Below are 6,900 nucleotides of genomic sequence, written 5' to 3'. Positions count from 1 at the left end.
AGGTGGTGGGGGGACAGCCCCCTGTTAATGTCAGAAGAGTAGGTGGAAAGCATAACACAGTAAAGCAGGCAGACTTTGGTTTTGAGGGTAAATGCATGAGAATTCCCATGGGGACCCCTGAGGCTTGATCCCACCTTTTCGTATGCTTTGCATATGCTGAGCCTCCTTTCTCATGACCTTTGCCACAGGCGGAGTTCCTCACGCTGGCTCCCGGCATCTCCCCCTTTTTTTTATTCCTTAAAACAGCCAGATTCAGCTCAGTCACGAGTTTCTGAATGTTCTGCCGATGGATCCTGACAATGGATGGAAGAATGATTATGAGGAGCAAGGTTAGAGCACCCATGGCAACATAACTAAAAACAGTAGACAGAATAGTCTTTCCAGAAATGAAGTTAGAGAATATGGAAAAAGTCATTGGCTGCTCCTGCGGCAGTAAAATCTAATCGGGAGTGTTCCATGGTTTGTATCTGATAGTTTCCCTAAATCTAAACTAATATCTGAGCTATTCCAAACACCTAAAATATGATTTTTAAACATATTGGGCAGTATGCACTTGTTGAGTCAATGATATTGCTGCCACAGTAACGATAACAGTAACAGTAATAGTAATAGTAGTAGCAATAGTAACAGTAACAGAAGTAATTGCTGTTATTAAAGCTGAATTATCTAAGATTAGGTTGGTTCTTCTGGGATCTCCCCTGCAGGTTGGCTTTGAGTCTACTGGACTTTTCAGGTGGGCGGTGGAGGCAAGGGCAGAGGAATGCCCTTTCTCTTTTTTGTGGTAACGGTATTGGAGGAACCAGGTGCCTGGGGGACTGTGACATGGCGAATCAGTCTGTCTGGGATCTAAATTGGCAATGCAGCACCCTGGGAAAAATTACAAGCATACCCTCTCCCACAAGTTTGCAGTATAGCTAGCCCTTTCCACTCTCCTGTAAGGAGATATTTTCACTTAACCAGACACCGAGTTGTAGCCCCTTTCAAAGGCTGAATAGAAAAATTTTTTGGAAAAATTACTGGATGTGTTTTCAAAAAATGCAACAGAGGGCTTAAGGGCAAAGGAAACAAAATTTGACCCCTGAAATCTATCAGGGCAACTTGCCAATCATCACTATTTTGTAAAAGACTTGCAGTTGATCCTTATTGAATGGAATTACTATATTTGTTACTTCTTTTCCAAAAAGTTCCACATTTTTTTATGGTTAATTGTGCCACCAAGCTGGGATAAGATAAAACTATTTTTCTTGGGCTCATTGGTAGATGGAACCAATGGTCCTTCTTGTCACAAGCATCCTATAGGTGTATGTTTTGTGGCAAGAATAATTTAATGTCATCTTTTGGTAATATTAATCCTAATTAACTGATCATTTAAAGTCTCATCTACTTTAACAAGAGCCGACTCTGTCTCACTAGTCAACTTTCCCTTAGAACTGGGATTAGGATTGCTTTATTTTTTAAGTTATCAAACAAAGGCTTTAAATCTGCAGTAGTCAGTTTTAAATGAGGGTGTATCCAATTAATATCTCCTAATAATTTCTGGAAATCGTTTAAAGTTAGTAAACAATGTCTACCCTTCTGTAACTTATCTGGTCTATAGCTTTTTAGATGACAAGCAACCATCTAATCTTTGCTTGAATACCTCCAGCAACGGGAACTCACTACTCTCCAAGGTTCTAAACTCTCCCTCACCTTTTCCTCTGCAGCTCCCTCACTCCGCATACCACTTTCTCTAATCCTACCAACTCATTTTCAGTAGTATGTGTTGGCCAGGACCTGGGCCAGTAAAGATCTTTTAAAGGCCTAGAAGCAGTAATTTCCTGCACCCAAAAAGCTAGCTCACTAGATCCAAATTTTCTGGGTCCCTTACCTTGAGAAGTCAAGGTTTTTCCAATCTGATAATACGGAAAAAGCAAAAGCTGTGTTATTTTTTGACCTTTATTAATTTGCACAGTTTTAGTAGGTGGCAAGATCAAAACTTTAATTTCCTTAATATAATCATAATCTCCTACACCAGGCACCACCGAAATTCCTTGAAAAGAAAGCGAGCTAGCACAAGTGCAGAATGTCCTCCCGTTGGAATCGGAGTAACTGGCACATCAGGGGTTAATATTTTTGCGGTGGTGGAACTGAGGTCTAGGCCTGAGCTACCTGGGGTTGATTGGCACGGTTTGTTGTCTCCGTTTAGCAGGACACTGCTGGCAAAAATGTTCTATTTGGCCATAAGAGAAACATTATTTATTTGTAGAATCTTTTTTATTATGTTTGTTTTTCTTTCTTTTTCTCTTTTCCTTTTCTTTTTCTCTTTCTCTCTCTCTCTTTTTTTGGCTTCGGTGAGGCGCCCCCCTGAGGGGGTTTTCTGCAAGGAGCAGGCACTGTTTTAAAAGCTCCTTTATTTGAAAAAAATATATATCTTTATCTTTTACAGCCTTAGGCAATATTCTGGGAGGGGCAAGAGAAGGTGGCAGTGGTTGCCTTAAATCAGATAAACTTTTAAAAGTTTGTTTAGAGGGAGAGGGGGCTCGCCAGGGCACCTAGCTGCAACGTCCTGTAAGCCCTCTCTTTCCTCGGGAGGTAGAGCACAGTCTCCCTCCTTTTCTTTGTCAATGGCAGAAAATATGACCTGCATAGAAGGTGGAGACCCACTACCATGCACTGCTATAGCCTCTCCCATAGTCTATCCAACAGCCTCATGCCAGGGATCCAGAATATTTCTAATCATATTCCACAGAGAAAAAGCATCTACAGGAACATGCAAAGTATAGTAAGTTTTTAGCTGTTCTCCTAGCTTCACCGAAGTGTCTAAATTAACAGTGTCCTTTTCTGGAAACCAAGGACATTGTTCTTATACAAATGTAAAAAGGGATTGAATATTGACTTTGTTAACTTTAATATCTCTTTTACTTAACAATTGCAAGATTACTCATATAAAAAGCTGCCTTTCTTTTGATTAACTGTCACCCATGTCAAAAAATAAGTCTTATAGAGAAGTCTGCCTTGTCAAGGTTTTACCTTGGCAACGGGGCTTTTCTTACAACCAGAAGAAAGCAGATTTTTGTCAACCTTTAGAAAGCGGGTTTCTCTTAAACCCTTTAACATTTCCCACTCCTGCTCACCCTGTCTATCCTACAGGGGGGTCTGCAGCACCCTAAGGGGTCCTATCCATCTGGAAAACTCAACACTGGGGGAGCAATAAGGCTGATGATCCTAATTGTTCTGAGGGGGGGAGCAGTAGGGCTGATGACCCTAGCTCCAGGGGAGGGAGGCAATACGGCTGATGACTCTAATTGCTCTGAGGAACCTACCTTTGAATAGCCTGTTCCAGGCGACACTTGCCAGGGTCCAGGCCTGGTGGATACAGGGAATTCAAAGAGGAGGCAGCATCGGCGAGGAAAAGATTTATTTATTTAGAAACATAAAGAGAGATTATGAAAGAATAGTGTAGCAGGAAAATTAGTGCAGAAAAGATCCTGAATAACTTGGTTTATGTGGAAACCAATAAAGTTTCAAGACAAGGAACTTGCACGGTCTATGTAGGCCACCAAGGCCCACTTGAATAGTGGAGGGTGCCCTGCCTTGGGCTCCCTCTCACGTGGGTCTTAGAAGCCAGGGCAAATAAGTAGACATGGTGAGCCTACATGCTCCAGATGGGAATTCAGCCAGAAAAGGGAGAAAAGATCACAATGTGGGAGCCAAGCATTGGTGCCAGACCCACAACTTTATTTTCAAAAGCAGCTTATATACCCCAAGTTGTACATAAAGAAAAATTGAATGTGCACTGTTATGCAGGGGCAGCAGTCCTGACCGTTATTGAGACCAGGCTTTCTTTTTGCATATCTTCCTGTATACAAATGGTAGATGATTTACACTATCTTCTGTCCAAGAGGCCTGTTAATATTTTTACAGCTCTCTTCCTAGATAAATGTCTATCAACCAGAAAACTCTTTTTCCCCTGAAGTGTTTTTCCTTATTCTTCATCACCTTCAATACACTAAATAAATTTACATTCGTGTAGAACAAAGGTACAGTGGGTTATAAGAAAGAAAGTACTTAACTCAAAGATATAATGTTGCTAATGCCAGGGCTACTACCTGTTTTTTCTATATACCAACTATACCTACATATAAAAGATATGAAAACTTGGCAGCAAGTATTGGCTAAACAAATGAAACCCTTAATCTCTCCTATTCTAATGATTTTGACTCCTTGGAAGCCCATATAATCCTAGGATGATTTAACTTTCCTGTGCCTCTCGAGGTCGGGAAACCACAAACAATCATATGCACAGCTGTAAGAATCTGGCAGGCAGGCAGGAAAGCCATCAGAGGGGTTTTTGGATTGAAACACTATTATTATGCCCAGGAGATTTATAATCTAAAATATCTAAATTAACTTTTTCCAGAAAAAGGTGGTGGTGGGATTAATGTCAGAAGAGTAGGGGAAAGCATAACGCAGTAAAGCAGGCAGACTCTGGTTTTGGGGGTAGATGCTCGAGAATTTCCAGGGGGACCCCTGAGGCTTGATCCCACCTTTGCGTATGGTGAGCTTCCTTTCTCATGACATTTGCCATGGGCAGGGTTCTTCAAACTGGCTCCTGGCAACTTGGGGTTCCTCTTGAGTTGTGATGGGGACCTCAGGGACCAGCTAGTGTTGCATCAGGAAATTCAAGTCACCATGTAAGTTGTGACGGCCTTCTCGGGATACACCTCCAGTCAGTGCTGGGGCCGAGGTCCTCATCTGCAGTTGAGCTTGGTACCTCAGGGTTCCTCTGCAGTGCTGACATGGATCTTGAGGTTCCTATGGAGTTTCAACAGGGGAATAAGGAGTCATGAAAGTCTGCTTTCCTCTCGAGCTTTAAACATAGTGTCAGGTTTCCTGTCAAGTTGACACAGGGATCTGTGGCTTTCTCTCGATGTGCCACAGGGGTGTCACACATGCCATCGTGTTTTGAGTTGATACTTGGGGTGACAATCGAGTCAGTGCAGGGGAATCAGCTTTATCTGGAGTGGATTGGGACATGGGTTCTTTTGAAATTGTGTCACGACCCTTGGAGTTCCTCTCGAGGTTCAAGTTGAGACCGCCTCCTCTTGTGCGACAGGAATGCTGGGATTCCTCTCCTGATGAAGTAGGGAAATGGACCCTCATCTCAAGATAAGGAGGGAAAAACAGGGCTCTTCTTGAGTTGTGGTGGGACCCTCAGTGTTCCTCTCGAGTGGAGACGGGTATGTCGGGGAACTTCTTGAGTTGCCTCAAGGATGTCAAGGACCCTTCCAAGGCCCAGGAGGGAAGGTAGGATGTCTCTCAAGATGTAGCAGCGGAACAGGGCCCCATCTCGCTTTGAGGGGAGAATCTCCTGGTTTTTCTTGAGTTGTGGCAGAAAACTCGGTTCCTATCGAGTTACATCGGGGACCTCTGGGACCTGCTCTTGTTTCCACAGGAAAGTCAAGTCTCCATTTGAGTTGCGAGGGGCCTCTAGGGATTCCTCTCCAGTCACTGCCGGGGCTGAGGTCCTCATCTTGAGTTGATGCCAGAACCTCAGGGTTCCTCTCAAGGGCTGACATGGATTTTGGGGTTCCTATGGAGTTTCAACAGGTGGGTCAGGCCTTATCTCGTGTGGAAACATGGAAGTCCGTTTTCCTCTCGAGCTGTAAAAGCAGTGTCAGGCTTCCTGTAGAATTGACATAGGGATTGGTGGCTTTCTCTCGAGGTGCCACAGGGCTGTCACATCTCCCATCTTCTTTTGATTCAGTATCGGGGTGACAGTCGTGTCAGTGCAGGGAAATCAGGTTTATCAGGAGTTGATTGGGACATCAGGGTCTTTCTGAGTTGTGGCATGGCCTTTGGAGTTCCTCTCGCATTTCAAGTTGAGACTGTCTCCTCTGGAGGTGCAACTGGATCACCAGGGTTCCTTTGCTGACGAAGCAGGGAAAAGGACCCTCATCTCGAGATGAGGAGGGAAAATCGGTGCTCTTTGAGTTTTGGTGGGACACTCGGTGTTCCTCTTGAGTGGAGACTGGTGCCGGGTTCCAGGCCGGTGGTTCAAGGGTAATTTGAAGAGGGGATGGAATTGGCAATTGATTTAGGGAGAGATAAGGAAAGAATGTTGTAGATAAGAAAATAAAGGAGAGAAAGAGCCTGATATTTCTTGGTTTACTTAGAAAGCCAATACAACCCCCAGACAAAGAATTTGCCCTGTTTATATAGGCCACAGGTGTTCTCCCTGTCTCCCGAGGGAGTGAAGACCCAGAACATCTTCCTATTCAGTTCTTAGAAACCCGTTCAGATAAGTGAACCCTGGGAGCCTCTATACTCCGAGGGTTCAGTCTGAAAAAAAAAAGAGTAAGTGAGAGAAAAAAAAAGACATGGGGTGACCAAGCTTCTTCAAGCGAGGCCAGTTACTTTCATTTTCAAAAAGTCTTTTATAGCCTTCCCACAAATGATGTTGTATACATTATCTTCTGGCCTTGGAGGCCTGTGAAACATTTTATGACCTTCTTTGGATAAAGGCTGCTTAACCAGAAAACTTATTTTCCCTTGAAGTGTTTTTTCTTTATATTTCTAATCTACGTTAGCCTCAGAAGGTATCAAATAGAGATACATTTTCACGAAGCAAAGGTGCAGCGAGTTACAATTAAGAAAGAACCAATTAGCTCAAAGGTCTGATGTGGTTAGTTTTAAGTCTACACTTGTTTTTCTTACATTCCAACTATATTAACTAATGCACTCCCAGGTGCACAGTGGATAAGGGATATGGGAACTTGATAGCAAGCATTGGCTCAACAGTGAAATCTTACACCAGCACTATTCTAACAGCTTTTAACTCTTTGAAAGGCTCTATGTTTTAGGCTTCCTGTGCCTCTCACAGTTGGTGGGCTGTAAACAATCACATGTGTAGTTGTAAAA

The 6,900-nt window shown here is 43.2% G+C and overlaps 1 long non-coding RNA gene across 1 annotated transcript in view; it reads left to right on the top strand.

The window, feature by feature from the left end:
* Nucleotides 1-590: 590 nt before the first annotated feature.
* LOC120869897 overlaps nucleotides 591-6,900 on the top strand; it is an 11,589-nt gene continuing 5,279 nt past the window's right edge. Inside the window, exons 1-2 of the long non-coding RNA XR_005722657.1 lie at nucleotides 591-676; nucleotides 5,287-5,293. This is a non-coding gene — a long non-coding RNA (uncharacterized LOC120869897). The remainder of the gene's footprint in view (nucleotides 677-5,286; nucleotides 5,294-6,900) is intronic.

Source organism: Oryx dammah, unplaced genomic scaffold, assembly GCF_014754425.2.
Source record: "Oryx dammah isolate SB20612 unplaced genomic scaffold, SCBI_Odam_1.1 HiC_scaffold_11, whole genome shotgun sequence".
NCBI classification, from domain to species: Eukaryota; Metazoa; Chordata; class Mammalia; order Artiodactyla; family Bovidae; genus Oryx; species Oryx dammah.
The sequence above is the reverse complement of the archived record's forward strand: the minus strand, read 5'-3'. Positions and strand labels throughout refer to the sequence as shown.